The sequence below is a fragment of the Stenella coeruleoalba genome, assembly GCF_951394435.1.
Source record: "Stenella coeruleoalba genome assembly, chromosome: 6".
NCBI lineage: Eukaryota > Metazoa > Chordata > Mammalia > Artiodactyla > Delphinidae > Stenella > Stenella coeruleoalba.
In genome coordinates, this window is record NC_137151.1 from 42401701 (window position 1) to 42418894 (window position 17194).

A 17194-nucleotide genomic window follows, 5' to 3' on the forward strand; every position below is an offset into this window, starting at 1 on the left:
TAACACTGGGTATTTCTGCTCACATGACTGTTCTGTATTCCTGGGCACTTGTACACGTTTTTATTAAGTTGACTTTGCTAATATTTCTTTTTTTTAAAAAAAAATTTATTTATTTTTATTTTTGGCTGTGTTGGGTCTTCGTTGCTGTGCATGGGCTTTCTCTAGTTGCAGCGAGCGGGGGCTACTCTTCGTTGTGGTGTGCAGGCTTCTCATTGTCGTGGCTTCTCTTGTTGCAGAGCACAGGCTCTAGGCACACGGGCTTCAGTAGTTGTGGCACATGGACTCAGCAGTTGTGGCTTGTGGGCTCTAGAGCGCAGGCTCAGTAGTTGTGGCACACGGGCTTAGTTGCTCCGCGGCATGTGGGATCTTCCCGGGCCAGGGTTTGAACCCGTGTCCCTTGCATCGGTAGGCAGATTCTTAACCACTGTGCCACCAGGGAAGCCCAACTATTAGGTCAGCAGCTAATCCAAAACCACATCTGTTGGACTTCATCTTCTTATTGGCTCCCAAATGGTCTAAGGTTTTATAAGGATCACATAGCTTGGTCCCTTGCTAATATTTCTTGAAGTATCTTTTTATATTTTTTTCATTACCATCTCACCCCTTTCTTCCCATAATGCTTTGTCATAGAGTTCGATATCTGCTACTTGTCGATAGAAGCAAACACATAAAATGCAACCAAGGAATTCACCAAGTACTAGGGAGCAAACCAGTAGACAGAGTGGGAGACAGACTTGAGAACAACAAAGGAACCTGTGGCGGAACACAGTATATCAAGAATGGACATTCTAACTTTTAAAACTGAGAACTAGAGATTAATTCTGACTTGGGGATAAGTAAAGGCTAAAAGAGGGTTTTATTTGACTGATTCTGAAAGGCAGAGAGGGGGAAGTTTTGAATGGAGGGAACAGTGTGATCAAAGGAAAAGGGTGTGAAAGAGCATGAACTCTTCAGGGAATAAGATGCACGGCAGAGTCTGAGTCCCGGGATCTGAGGTATAGAGAGGCAGTCTGGGGCCGGACAACAAGGGTGTTCTCAGAGGCCCTGAGCCCCATGCAGAGACTCGGCCCCTTACCTGGATTGTGGAGTATGTGAAGAAATGGAGAGTACATGCATTTAAGAGGTAGGTGAGGAAGAAGAACCACAGAACCAAGGAAAGCAATGAGGAACATTTGGAAGAGCTGAAAGGGAATCTGAGAGTAATATCACACTATTGAGGTAAATTAAGAGCTCCTAAAGCACGGGTAGGAAAAAGAACCAAGAGCTCTTAAAACTGTTAAAAAAAAAAAAAAGGGTGTGAAACATTGCAGAGGTGTTACAGCAGCAGAAAGGACAGGGCGATTTTGGCCTTGTTATACCGTAGATCACTGGCTACTGCCAGGGCGGTTCGTGTGGGGTGAGGGCAGAGAGAAACCAGACACTGGTTAGGGAGAGAGGGGGACAAAGAGAAGAAAGGAGAAGGCAAGGTCAAGTTTTCTTTAATGGGGTGCATGTCCACAGGGGTGCTCGCTTGGGGATACTTGCTAGGGAAGGGAGCAGGATCCTGAGGAAACAGAAAAGTCTTAGAAAATGGAAGTAGAGGGGCTTCCCTGGTGGTGCAGTGGTTGAGAGTCCGCCTGCCGATGCAGGGGACATGGGTTCGTGCCACGGTCCGGGAGGATTCCACATGCCGCAGAGCAGCTGGGCCCGTGAGCCATGGCTGCTGAGCCTGCGCGTCTGGAGCCTGTGCTCCGCAACAGGAGAAGCCACAACAGTGAGAGGCCCGCGTACCGCAAAAAAAACCCCAACAAAATGGAAGTAGAAAAACATCATAAGGTGTGATAATGGCAGGATGCTTGCTGCAGGGGAAGTAGGGCCTTATTCAAGAGAACACACACCGTGCTTCCTTACAAAGCTGAGAGGGAAGAAGAAGAGAGAGACGGAATTGAAAAGAACCGTTTCAGGTAGCAGGTGCGGAATCCAGTGCGTCCCCAAAGCCTTGGACGAGGCCACGTATTTCAAGCGAGGTGAGGAGAGATGGTGCTCAAGAAGTGACCTGAGTCAGAAGGTCGCCGTGGAGAGGGGGATGGGCGATCGCTAGTTCCGAACCAACGGGCAGGTGAACAAGGCTAAGCAACAGTGTGGGTTCTGCTGCGAACTGGAAATCCAGTCTGGCTGTAGTATGCTATGTACATTCTAGAAGCAAAAGGCGTGATGTGGGGGGCTCTGTGCTTGTTTCGTGAGGCCTTTTGAGAAAAATCACCTTACTGTATAAGCCACCTCCCCCCACACCCGTGCCCTGTCATAAGTGGATGAAGTAGATATTGCATATGGACAGATAAAACACGAAGAATGGGGCTAGCCTCCTTGGTATGCCCTTATAAAGTAATACATTAATTCTTGATTTAAAATGTAAAAAGAAGGGAAAAGGATCTGAAAAAGAATATATATATATATATATATATATATATGAAATACTAAAAAAAACTGAGTCACTTTGCTGTACACCTGAAACTAACACAGCATTGTAAATCCATTATACTTCCATTTAAAAAACGCACATTGAATTTAATATCTCTCTTTAGATTATTAGGTTAAGGAAATTTATTGAATTATAATGAATGCTGTACTAAAAATGTTTCTTCTCATCCACAGACCTTTAAAAACTCAGTGGTCACAACCTCAGTCTTATTAGAACTGCTCTAATAAAAAATTAGAGAGTTTATTTTTTAAAAACTGGAAAGAAACTTGGGCATATACAGATTAGAGTTTCAGATCTCACAGGTCCAAAATCACGAAGGGAGGTAACCAACTTTCTTCCTGAAATAAATTCAAAATATTGAGGAGATTCTAAGGAACTAAAAATCAATAGGAAAGTTCCCATCGATCACCACTAAAAGAAAAAACATGACTATGACAATATCCTCAACTTCTCCTAAACAAATGGAACAAATGGTAAGAGAAGGAACATCTGTACATATGTGGAAATCAACAATAGCGCAAGCGAAGTAACCTATTTGTTTATGTCAGATAAAGAACACCAAGGCAAGCTTAAAAAGGATTTTAACAGAATTACAAACTTGGTGCACGAAGGATTCACACACACACACACACACACACACAAATCAATGGACATTGAAACAACATATCTTCATTTTAGAAAACAGTATCATGACCCATCTTGCTCATAAAATCCCTTTATATTGGCCAGCATGTGAGCAAAATTGCAAATTAAAAGAGATGGGAGATTGGCTAAAGGTTTGTAAGCAACGGGAACTGGTCACTGACAAGGAATCTAGCTGTGGACAAGGTGCTAGGCCTGCTTTTTTGCAATACATTTCCTAAATGTTCTCAAGGATGAACAGAATCCCACCTTAACCCAGGTTGCGGATGACTGACTAGATAGGTGGTGGTGAATAAGGACATGGGAAGATGCAGAATATCAATATGGACAGAAACCCAAAACTCAGCTTATTAATATTATGAAATTGACAAAATAAAATAAACCTGAAAGCAGCAGGACATGTGGAAAAGACTATGTAGATTTCCTGGAGTTTGACAAGATGAGTCTGGGCTGATTGGACCAGCAAACTAACTGATGCTGCTTGGTTATGGAATGTGATGTACAGGACAGGGAGAGACCAAGCCTGTGGGAGCAGAATACTGTGCAAATGCTGATTTCATCTGAGGCACCTGATAACTATATATGTTTGAAAATTAGAGAGTTCTAAGAAAAGCAATAATAATGATTAAGGCAATGGAAGAATTGATTTATGAGGACAGATTAAAGGAGCTAAATATGAATAGCCTGGTTAAGTGACAACTAGAGGGGTACATAATAGGAATCTCCAAGGAAAGAGAATAATTATTTAGCCAGGTACAAGGGGGTATAACTAGGAGTAATGAGATAAAATTAAGAATGGGAAAATTTAAGCTGAATTTCCAGAAAAACTCCCTGACAGTGTAATTTATTAGCTCATGGAATAAATTCCCTATGGAAATGCTATAGCTAGGGAAACTTAATAATAGAACTGGACAAAATACCAAAAATAATATAGATGATAATCCAGTACTTGAAAGAAGGTGGTTACGTGCTATGCTTTCCTTGTTTACACTATCTTCTCATATTTTTCTCTAATAGTCTTTTATATAGAGTGATTGTTACCCAAAGAAGTATTTAGGCAATTAGCTAAATCTAAAAGGAAATACGTCCTTTAGGTGAGGGAAGCTAAAATTACTTCAGTTTTCATATATTCTGCAGTAATAATTTTTTACTACTTTGTTTCAGCAGAGCTGATCTTGAAGTAAGCTGGACAAATGTATTACTATTTCTAAAAAACAAAATAAAACAAAACGATCCTCAACTACCATCCCACACAGTCTACTCTGATTCTCTGTGTGTGACATGAAACCCATATTTTCATAGACATGTTTTATATAAACTATTTATTGCCATAATAGAAATCAAAAAACTTTATTCCAGCTTTTCTAAATGTAGCTCTATGGTCAATTACTTCACATCAATACCAAGATCAAATAGACATATACTAACAAGCAGTTTGCTTAATAATAGTCACCACACTAATTAACCCATCCAGAACATTCTTAATCAGATGCTATTTGAAATGTACAGTGAAGAGAAGGCTGGCAATAAACGGTTCTATGCTAAAAAAGCAAATAATACCTTACTGATGGGGTGATACTGGCTTTTTTATAGAACCGGACAGAATGTTCACACTATCCTGGTGTGAACTCAGTGAAGTAACTATGCAAATACGCACATGACCAAACACCTCCTTCCTCCTCCCCAGCTTCAACTCTGGGAGAGGTGCTAATGAGAAGAGGAAAGGTACAGAGGTAAGGAGTGAAGGAGAGAAAAGAAAGAATACCAGTGAGCTGCCTTCTAGAGCACATGGCAGCCTTGCCGTTTAACCATCCCCTCAATTTTTCTTAAAGAAATGCTACTACCCACCTTACTCACAGAATGTCCTTCCTGTTTCTGAATCTCTCAGAAGCCCTATTCAAACATGTTTTCACTCTTAGAAAGATTCTGGTTACTGCAGTCGTTTCCAATCTGTTATCAGCCTTGGGACCCCACTCCCAACTTTTTTCCAACCAATAGCCAATCTTTGAAACAAAAGTAGAACCTTCCCTCTGCCTCCTCTCCTTCTTTCCCACCTCTGTCCCCCAGGGTGGGTCCAGAGGCATTGCCACAAAACCCCAGTACTATGTTGAGGGATGTTTAAAGACACAGCTGGAATAAGTACTTTCCAGACCTAAATCTGATTGCTTCCCTGCACTACCCACATCCAAACACACAAACGTAGAGCTGGACCTGTAGGAATGGCCAAATGCCTTATTTGGATTAGTCCGAAAATACCAGATTTGGGCGGAGCTTAAACCGATGCTAAGATTGAGGGTAAGCAAAGGAAATGCTCTAGGCTCCTTAGCTGATTTCTGCTGAAGTTGAGGAGCCAGCATATGTTTAGCTGACCAACAGAGGTAGTCAGGAGGAAGGTGATAAGATAAAGCAAGTCACATCGACTTAGGACATTGAGACTGATTCATGTGTTGTTGAAGAGAATGCTGTGGCTAAAATGTATGTCATGTGGAATACGTTGCCTACAAACATCTTTTTGAGAGATTTCAATGAAAAGTACTTAATATGGTAAGTTCAACCTATAGAATCTCATAAATAAGTACCCACAGATAAGAGTCCTCAGGACATGATTAAGTCATGCTTCTCAAAGCAGATCTGGAAGATAGCGTGTGAAAAAAAGTGATGCAAATGAGTGGATGATTAAGGAGACAGAGAGAGGGCATAATTCATCAACGATTATTTCAAATATGAGCCAATGAGAAAAGAGGAGAGTCTTAGCAACTGGAATATGGAAACTGGCCTCCCTGTGGGGCAGGCACGGAGAGAGGGGGCTGAGGGAGCTCAGCGTGTGCACATGTAGCTCAGGTGTCGGGGAGGGAGAACAGTACGGCCATCCCTTCAGGCTGAAGTCTCACAGGGTGTGTTCTGTTTATCACGAAACAGAACGTGTAGGTATTGCCCTAGAGAAGCTTTTGTGGTGTAGGTATTGCCCTAGAGAAGGTTTTGTGAGAGATCAAGTTTTGGAAATGCTGGGTTAAAGTTAAACATTTCTTCACAGCAGAACTTCCCAAAGCACGTGCCAGTATGTTCAGTAAATATGTTCATTCATTCATTCTTTTGTTCATTCAATAAATATTTATTTAATACCTATTGTGTGATAGAGACATTGTGTTTATTGTTTCCCAAACTTAGCACTTAATGAAACAAGGACCAATCCCCCGAAGTCCTCACCACCACCCCCCCACACACGCATACACACAAAGAGGCACCTTAAGAATTAATATTCGACAAAGGATACCCTGGGAAATACTACTTTAGACCCTAGGAGGTGCACAGCCTGAGTCAAAAAGCATGGGCAACCAGATAGGTGATGGCATATTTTATATAGTAGGGATGGCAGAGGAGTGGGAAAATGCATTCCCTCTCCAAATGATGAAACTCAGCCCAAAAGGCCATTCACCAAGGCCACACATCAGTAGAGAAAAGGAAGTCTGAAGATATCAGGGAAACCTGTGAAAAAAGTAACAGAAAAAAATACAGTTCAAGGCTAATATGGATGACAGCAGAAAAAAATATCATTCGATTTTATCACAGCAATTTCTGTGGATTCTGGGACAGAAACCATGTTGAGAGTTGAAGAGAAGGGAAATAGGAATCAAAGATAGATAATTTTTCCAAAACCAACTGGGAAGACGCATCCAGGCAGTTCAGTGATCTAAGTTCTTGGGTGATTTATAACAAAAACTATTCACTGTTTCCAAACAATGTGTTGGAAATTAATTACAAAATTAACATTTTTAGAATTTTAGCCACATAAGCAAATATCAAAGATAATCAAAAAATCATGTTGCCCACATGTATCCAATATATCACTTATATGGTAAGCAGATTTATATAAACCTATAAAGTATAAAAGTAAAGATCTTAATCTAGCATTCTCATGTGCACGCATACACCCCCTATACTTCTTGCCACATTGTCTTCACTAAATAAAGGAATCACAAACAAGGAAGTCTATCATAATTAAAACTGGATGTCTGAAGACCACAACGTTGAACAGAAAGACAGACTTATGCTTGGTGGTTGGCTGTAGGGATGGCTGCTCCTCTTTACTGGAGATGGCTATGGGCTAATATTCAAAAAATAGATGGCACATGTCTACGAAGGCTGTTTCAACAAGAAACTCTGGCAGAACATTATTTGAACAAATTTGAATCACAGATGAGTCAATCACCATCCACATGCACATAGCACAAATGCTCTGGGAGAACAGCCATCCAACAACACCGCGGCTGTTGAGGCCATGTCATTGAAATGCTCGAGTTTCGTGCCTGAACCAAATTTCAACTCCCATGGTGCAAATTTTCAAAGCCAACATGCAACATTGACAGCAGTCCGAGAGAGGATACTGAGCAAGGGTGTCTTGCTTTGACTACGAAGAATCTGTTTTGTGACAAGATAGGAAAACAGGATCCATAGAAACTAGCCTCAGTTAAAATTAACAAGCAAACCCTACTTGTTAGCCTGAGAAAGGCATGCTGAAACTGAAAGCATATTTATGGCTATCAGACTGGCCTCATTATCCATGTATGGTCCCAGGGATGACACACTTAGTCAAGACAGCATCTTCTCTTGAAGGCTGCCAAAGAGAGAAGCTTCAGCTTCCTCTCTTCTGTTTAAGGTCCATCATTTTCTGATGTCTGTCCTTTAAATAGCTGGGATATATGACTGTCATAAGGAAAAGATGGTTCTGTTCCCATGAGTCTGTTTATTTATATTTTTTTCCACCAGCATTTCTAAGAATCATTTCTGAAAATCTAACACTCTCCATATACCTTATTTATACCATTTATTTACAATACATGGCTTCTTCTGGCAACACAGTTTATGTAATTAGTATTATTTAACTTAAATAATTATGCCTCAATTCCTCATTCTCTTTTTAAAAAAATGTTTATTGGCGTATAGTTGATTTACAATGTTGTATTAGTTTCAGGTGTACAGTACAGTGAATCAGTTACACATAAACATATACCCACTCTTTTATTAGATCCTTTTCCCATATAGGTCATAACAGAGTATTGAGTAGAGTTCCCTGTGCTATACAGTAGGCCCTTATTCGTTATCTCTTTTGTATATAGTAGGGTGTATATGTCAATCTCTCTTAATTCCAAAGTGTTTTAGATTGTACACACTGCTAATTTAACTGCCTACTAGTATGAGCAGTTTGTCTTATGCAATTTTATAAAATCCCTTGATGATATACTGCTCCCATACAGAAAACTTAAGGTCCTTAACAATGTATGAGACTAGGAAAATCTACCTTGCATGTTGCCACAGCCCATGTTTATCAAACCCAGAGCCATCCTTGTGAACAGATGCATGCACACTTCTCATGATTCGCATTCCTCCCCCGAAAAGAGCTAAGCACCACAAAACCCTCTATTTTACACAAGGTTTACTGTAGTAATTGAACACAGTCAGCAAAGTTGCAGCGTAAACTGCAAACAGTGAATCTTTATCTTCCTACCTCCCCTGTAAGCACTCCCCACCAACTGGTTGTTAATTCCCTAAGAGCTTTATGCTCCTTCCCAGTGGCCCAGGGCCCCCATCCCTGCCACACTCACCACCATGCATCCCCTTGCATCTACCTTGAATCATGCCCTGTTCTTCCCTGTTGGCCTTGTTGGAAACTAATCTTAAATTCCCACAATGTACTAGTCATCTTCCATGCTCAATATGTGCCACTTTTCAAAAGCACAATACCTTAATTCAAGAAACTAATCACAAATGGGATAATTGCACAGTAAGCCTATGAGATTCTTTTGGGAGGACAGGTGGAGAGAAATCTCTGTGAAGCACCTTAAAGTAAGTCCACTCAGGCAATGGGCATGTTGAAGAGGGGAGAACCCAGGCTGTAGTATTGGTACCCAGTATTGCATCGGTACTTCCTGTATTTGTGAATTTATTCAAATCACTTAATTTCTCTGAACCTCAGTTTTCTGATCTATGAAATGGGATAATATCTGTTTTTCCAAATTTCTTGAGAGGATTAAAAGAGAGTTGGTAATGATGTGTAGATGAGCTGAGGAAATCAAAGTAAACTTCCCATTTCCTTGCTTCTTTATGTAACATCCACACTTATGGAGTTATTTCTAAGGCCATCTTGGGTAACACTGGATTTCCTAGTTTGTAAATGCGTCACTGTCTTGACTCAGTCAACAAATATTCATTCAACAAATATCTAAGCTCCTTCTACGAGCAAGAGGTTGTGTCTTTTTTTTTTTTTTTTTTTGCGGTACACGGGCCTCTCACTGCTGTGGCCTCTCCGTTGCAGAGCACAGGCTCCGGATGCACAGGCTCAGAGGCTATGGCTCACGGGCCCAGCCGCTCCGCGGCATGTGGGATCTTCCCAGACCAGGGCACGAACCCGTGTCCGCTGCATCGGCAGGCGGACTCTCAACCACTGCACCACCAGGGAAGCCCAAGGTTGTGTCTATTTTTACAAAAATGTTAGAGCATATGTAGTGACATTTCATACGTACTTATTTTGGTCTCTTACCCCCAGAAATCGTAAGCTATCCATATTACCTTTAAACTAAACTGTATTTACTGATTCCATTACTACAATGATCTAACTTTTCCATTTAAACTTAATAATTTGCTCATCATTTGTTTCATTAATAACTCAGAAGTTTTAAAAGCTTCTATTCATTCACCCCGCTTAATTTAACAATAGTATACAGAAATGAAAAAAGTTCCCAAATGTGAATCTGAAGTAATTTCTTTCAAGCAAGAGGAAGTGGCTGTTTCACGTGTACATAGACTCAGCAAGCTGCTCGGTATGGATTTACCTCGTTAGCAAGTAAATGTTCACATTACTCTGGGAATCCCATATCTTCTACAGCATCAGTAAAGCACTGAAGGAAACTCTAAAATGATCTCTAATCACATGTCCTATTCCACAATTTTTTTTGGAAGGCATTATTTGGAGGTTGAAAGCAAGATAGTAAAATGTGCTGGTATTGAAGAAAGGATCACTTTCTTCTTTCCAAACAAAAATAGGAATTCCCTTAGGGCAGTGTTTCCAATTGGAGAGTATCCTTTAGAGCATGGTATCATTTTATGGGTGCTATGGGCTGAATTGTGTTCCCTCCAAATTCATATGTTGAAGTCCTAACCCTGAATGTGACTATGTCTGGAGATAGGGTCTTTAGGAGGTAAGTAGGGTTAAATGAGGTCATAAGGATTGGTCCATAATCCAATAGGACTGTGGTCTTACAGGAAGAGGAAGAGATCTCTCTTCCTCTCTCTCTCTTTCTTCCCCCTTTCCTCCCACGGCCACATGTGAGGACACAGCCAGAAGGCAGCCAGCTGCAAGTCAGGAAGAGAGCTCTCCTCAGAATTGACTATACTAGCACCCTGATCTCAGACTTTCAGCCTCCAGAATGGTAAATTCCTGTTGTTTAAACCACCCAGTCTATGGTATTTTGTTATGGCAGCCTGAGATGACGAATACAACTGGATACTGTTGTGGAAAAGAGGGGAAAGAATCAATACCATGATGGGTGAAATTTCCTGAACAGGGTATCAGGAAAATGATAGAGTGGAAGGTACCATATCTATGTTGACAGACAGTGACAACAAGAGAATATTGTACAAGACGAGAGAGCTAGCCATCAAAACTGATAAGAGAATTTGGGGGATGAAATGGAGAAAATATGAATTGTGAAACAAAAATGTTCCTTTTTTAACTAAAAATAAAAAGAATAGAGAACTGAGTTTAGGAAAGAATTTTTCTTAAAAATTTGTTCGGTTGTGACATTTAATCTTTTGAAACCTGGGTTTCTTCATATGTTCAATGAGAATGAGACCAGTCCCCTAGACTTCCAATGGAAGTAGGAGGATCAAACTTCTAATCAAATCTACTGATTACCTTATAATTATTAAGAGGCAAAAAGGCACACTGGGTCAAGCAGGGCTCTAGGTATATTGTATTGTTTTAAATTCTGGGCTCTGCCACTTATTAGCTAACCTGGGGAAAGAGTTTTTTCTCTAATTATCAGTTACCCCATCTGTAAAATGGAGCTAATAATAATGCTGCCTTGCAGAGTTATGTTTTCCATGTTGCTTGGCACATAGTAAGAGCTCAGGAAATACTATTATTTTTTATTTTTGATAATAATGGAGAAGGTCAACATTATGCTCTCATGGTTACTAAAGAGATAATCAACATTCTAAAAACTCCAGTCTCTGACTCCACTGGCCCTCTCATAGTTAAGCTACTTTATAAATCAGAGACCCCTGCCTTTTTTTAAGATGCGTTTTTCTTGTTAACTCTCACAAGTTACACTTTAGCCGTCCATTTAAGGCAGGCATTTTAATGTTACCTTACTTTCATTTGTATACTAATCAAAGATTTGTTCTCTGTCTAGAGGCACATTAATTACAAAAAGGCTCAATGTTATAAATCAAACAAATATATTCCTCCCTTTCTATTATTTGTTTCCTGTGGTGCTTTTTTCTACCTTACGCTTTTCCTTGTCTTTCCTTTTATTCCTTCATTTTTCTAACTGAGAGGTTCCATCTTCTCCCTTCTTAAAGCTGTATAAACCAGAAAAGTAAAACCAGGAAATTTAAAACATCAGTTTTCAGGTCTCTGAAGCATGAACAGATGGGCATCAAAAATCCAGTCTTTTATTTTTTTCCTTTTTCGTTTTCCTACCCACAACCTGAATAAATCAAAATTACCAGCAAATCCAACTTCCAGCACAAACCCCCTTTTTTTCCCAATGCTACAGCATTAAGTATTGATTCACTTCAAGTTCTGGTTCTACGCTGTCTAATTTTTAAGCCACAGAAACTGTCTTTATTCCAAACTAATATTTTAAGATACAACTTTGTTAACTTTACATTTGAAATAAAGCCTTTAAATGTACAAAGTGAGTGTACAAGCACTTCCACTTTCTTCAGGTTTTCTATACTTTCTAGTATTTCTAAGTTTGGAAGAGATGGGTAAAGTGCTGGGCTATTACTAGAATATAACCAAGGCTTGAAGGTAAAGAAAGACTTACATACTCAGTGAAAATACTGAGTGAAAAAGGTCAGAGAGAAAAACATTTATTCACCGTTCAACCCAAATTGGAACGCCTATTATGTGCCAGGCAAATAGCCAAGATGCCCTCACGAAACACCCAATGGGGTAGGTGCTCCAATCAGGGGAGAATTAGGTATTATGATTATGAGAACCCAGGCCTGGGGAGGGGGGCTAATGTCAAGAAAGGCTCTCCAGAGAAGGTGCTCTTTCGGCTGAGACCTCAATGATGATTAGAAGGTAGCCAGGTGTGAATGTGAGAGGTGGACTGTGTTAAGAACAACAGCATGTGCAAAGGACCTGGTGAGAAAACATGGTTCAGGGGTAAAAGCAAAATATGGCCAGAGCACTGAGTGAGTGTGGATAGCAATGAAGGTAAGGGAGGGGTAGGTCAAAAATGAGGCTCGAGAAATAACCAGGGGGAGGACTTTCTGCCCTTAATAATATAAGTAAGAGGTTTATAGCCATTTGAGGAATTTCTAATCAGATTGGGTCTGAATAAAAATGCTGCGTGCGGTATGAAGAACAGACTGGGGAAAACATGGAAGAGTAAACATCAATTTGAAATCCCTCTGCCTTTTGAAGCTCTACTGAAATAATGGTATGGGAATTTTTATAAGGCATGGACTCTCAGGGACAACAAGAATAATTGAGTAAGATGACAACAGAAAAGAAATGTCAACTGGATTTCAAGAGATGGAAAGCAAATGGATGAGTGGTGTTGGAGCAGAGAGAAGGAGGCAGAATGCTTCTGTAAGTGTAGGTGATTCTGCTTGTGTACGTGGTGTTAGCAAAGAGACAGCAGCTCATTTGCTCCAGAGGAACTCCGGAAGGCTCAGGAACTGGACACACCAAGTGCCTGTGGAGGTGCAATTGCAGAGCAGAGCTGAAAACAGAACTGGTAGCAAATCTATAGAAAGTAAACACAGCCCTCTGGTAACCTCCTCAAGCCCAGGCAGCCAAGCAGCTACCGTCCTTCTCCCCTGACCTCCCTCCTCAGCAGCAGAAAGGCTTCCTCACTGGATGATCTGGACCACAGAGACCAGGCAAGGCTAAAGGCAAGGGTGAGGGAAATTAAATGAAAGGATGTCTATTTATTAATGTTGCTTCTCCAGCACCCCTCCTCCATCTGGCTCCCAGACAGCTGGAGATTTTCCTTCCAGGACATTATAGGAACCTTTCTCTGGAAACTAACTGGGCTTGACCTAGCAACGCTGACATGTGGAGATGCCACAATGAAACAAATGAATTCCTATGAGAAAGGTCACTGGTCAACAAGCCCTGTCTCTGAAATTCTAATCATCTTTTAAGGTCTCACCTCAAATATGAATGGAGAGACAGTCACCAGCAGATATTTGAGGAAAATTTTAACATCAAGTTAATACGATGAATCAAACAAATACAAAAGGGGAACTTAGAGGAAACTGAGACAACATGGAGAGTAGAAGAAAACTTAAAAAATAATCCTATGATATCCATAGTGATAAAATAAGCTTTTGCATTCATGATGGGAGAAACAGGATGTGATTAGAAAGGAAATTCAAGAACAAGAAAGAATGCTTACATATAAAAATATCATAACTGAAAAAAAATCAATAGAAGAGTTAGAAGATAAAGTTGAGAAAATCTTACAGAAAGCAAAATAAAAACAAAGAAGAAAATAGGAAAAGAGATAACAAAATAAGGTCAATCTAAGGTTCAGTAATGACTAATAGGAGTTGAAGAACATAATATTGAGAAAATCATGGGTGAGAAAATCAAAGAAAAAATATAAGAAAATTCTTTGTAGTGAAGGAAATATATACCCAGCATAAGAAAAGAACAAAAATCCAATTATGGAATTTCAGAAGACAGGAGTTTCAGAAGACAGGAGTAAAAAAGAAAATCTAATACCTTTTGGGAGAGTGAACACGACGAGTCACAGGCAAGTTATCAGAAATAGAAATCAGACTTCTCAACAGGAAGTTCAAAAAGTAGAAAACAATGGAGCATTACCTCAAACTTCTGAGAAAAATGAGTTCCAATGAGAGCTCAAAACTCAGTCAAGTATTAAGTAAATGTGAGGAAGGACAAAGCCATTTTCAGACAAGCAAGGTCTTAAGAAATTTTAGCTCCCTACATTTCTTGAGGAGATACCGGTGGATGTACCCCACTAAAATGATAAAGTAAAAAAAGAGAAAGATGTGGGATCCAGGAAATAGTTGACTCAAGGTCCAGAGAGCAACATAAAATGAACAGTAGCAGGAGAATCTAGGCCTCCAGGATGGAGATGTCCAAGGAAAAAAATGGAAATGATAGATTTCCTGATGTGTCTGACCATATTAAAAAGATGAGTTAGTGATGGTGGCAGAGCTAGGAATGGGTTTGTGATAGTGACACAGAAACCAAGCAAATAAAGCTAAAGCAATATTTACCTCCAGGAAAAAATGAAGAGTTGTTCAGGGAAGGAAATCTTATCATAGAAAACAATGATGCTCAGCAGGGAACAGTTTCACATAGCAATAATGCCATAAACACAGAGTATTTAATTAACCAAAAATTGAGATACAGCTATATTGGAAGGCTAGGGAGAGGGAAAAATATGTGAGTGACTGCATGTGCCTGCTCATACAGTAAGAGGGCTAACTAACTCACCATTTCTACTGTAGGAAGTCAACAGATAATATCTCATATTTAAAAAAATCAAGAAATAGCAAGATAAACAAAAGTTTTGTTAAGTGGTAGCTGGGACAGGGGGGCAGTTTGGGGTGGGATGAACTGGGTAAAGGAATTTTGCTTTGTCTTACAGATCCTTTTTGCACCTTCTGATCTTTTAAAACCAAATATATGCATTACCTTGCGAATCCATGACTTAATTAATAATCTCTAGAAATTTCTTACCCAAATCTCTTTGACTATTGCTTCTAGCATTTTCTCTAATTTTCCTTCTGAAACTTCTATTAGACATATGTTGAATTCTTATCTTTTTATTCCTTAAGATCTAGCTTCTAGGTCACTAATTCTCTCTTTACACATGTCTAATACTTACACTCAGTGGTTAATTTCAATGAATGTATAAAATTTCTACTTAGTTCTTCTCAAAATATGCACTAAGATTTTACAGTGTCTTTTATTTCTCATACTTGCAATTTATTCTTTATGCTATTAACTGTTGTAAAAACCTACTTTATTTTCTCTATCCAGAAGTTCTAGTATCTGAACTTATTAAGGGTCTAATCCTACAGTAAGTTGTACGAGCCAGTTTATCACTTGCTACGCTAGGATGGATATTCAACAGGAAACACCAGAAAGCTACAGGCTCCCCAAAATGAAGCAATGGAGAAAGGTTTGTACCCAAGTTTTACTCTTCCTTTAAAAAAAACTCACCATTTTTCTAAATTCTAATATGTTTCCTTCGGCAGTCAGCAGGTATTTATAGAGCACCCACTCAAACTCAAAATTCTGCTGTTATAGGAAAAAGAATTAGAAGAAAAATCAGACATTTTAACATATGGTTGGATTTCCCTCTTCTAAGCTTTTTAAAGAAATAGTATGTTGGTTGTTTAAAGACCACAACAATCCATGGTCATCTTTCAGGACATGCTGAACATTATTTTGAGGTTTAACATTATTGGCAGAAGAGTTTTCTACTTTCCACCTTGAAATATCCTTTTTTGAACAGTGAGCATATATTTGCAGTAGAGACTCATCCATTCACAGTTTGTGCTAACATTATTGTGAATCATAACCACAGAGATGTACAAACATCTCCTTAAGTACTAAAGTGGATATAAATGGAAGTGGTATACCTTTAAGGACATAATAAATGTCCTAGAAAAAGTAACTATGCAGTGAAATTCTCATATAAAACAAAAAAATTCTTATAATCTTAAAAATGTAATTATTCTATAATTTAGCTGTACTGAGAGTCTGCATCTTATTGGCCTGGGCTATTTTAGAGTACTGCATATCTTACCTGAATTGTCAATACATGCCCTACTTTATACCCATTTAACACTTCAATAATATATGCCAGGGCATAACTGAGTTCTAAGTTATTCTAGAACTGCATGTTATTTTGGGAGTACAGATAGCAAATGGCCAGATGGCCCTACAGTAAACTGCCGAAGGCCATTTCAAACTAATCCATGTGTAGATGTACTCCAACAGAGAATTATGGACAGCAACCAGTGAGATACCGAAGTTCTACTACAATATTATCTTTGTTAAGCCAGAAATAACATTCCGATTTTATAGAACTGGAGTTAAAACAAACATTATTCTTTACTTTCCTGTAGTAAATAAACGAGCAAAATCAACTCTATTGCCTCGCAGGCTTACGGTAGATGCTCAATATAGACTTGCTGAATGAATGAATACCTTGGTACAAGGAAGTGGAATAGGTTATGTATACGCTATTCTATGCTTTTCTGGGTCCTGACTGTTTCTGTATACTGACGTGTGGTTTGGGAGTTTGCATATGTTTTATTTAGGTAGTTTGCATATACAAAGTAGAAAGAGGTAAGGCTGTTTGAAGGGTAATTATTTCTTGATGGAAGAATATAAAAAGTATAAACAGCTCAGCTGTCGCTTAAGCAAACTCAGCTCTTCATTCCTGACCTACAATGCAAATAGTATACAAAATAAGGTTTCATTAAACAGTGACTGTCACGTCAACAGGAAGGAGAATGAAGACCTGCTATGCAGGATTATTAGATATATTGAATTTGTTGTCACCAAGATCAACAAAATCCTGCTTCTAAAGACTACACACTGTGACATAGAAATAACTTTGCAATACAGAACACTCCTTTGATTTTTTTCCATTTTATTGTAATGGGGTTATACCTCTAGAAGAAATGAATGTCAATTTATTGACGGCTTGGGCCACTATTTAAAAAGTAATATACAGGACGTCCCTGGTGGTGCAGTGGGGATTTCCCTGGTGGCGCAGTGGTTAAGAATCCACCTGATAGTGCAGGGGACACGGACTCGAGCCCTGGTCTGGGAAGATCCCACATGCTGCAGAGCAACTAAGCCCG

General features: G+C 39.4%; 1 protein-coding gene across 23 annotated transcripts in view; it reads right to left on the reverse strand.

The window, feature by feature from the left end:
* GTDC1 (glycosyltransferase like domain containing 1) overlaps positions 1-17194 on the reverse strand; it is a 494021-nt gene that overhangs the window by 174115 nt on the left and 302712 nt on the right. The gene's annotated exons all lie outside the window — the stretch shown is intronic.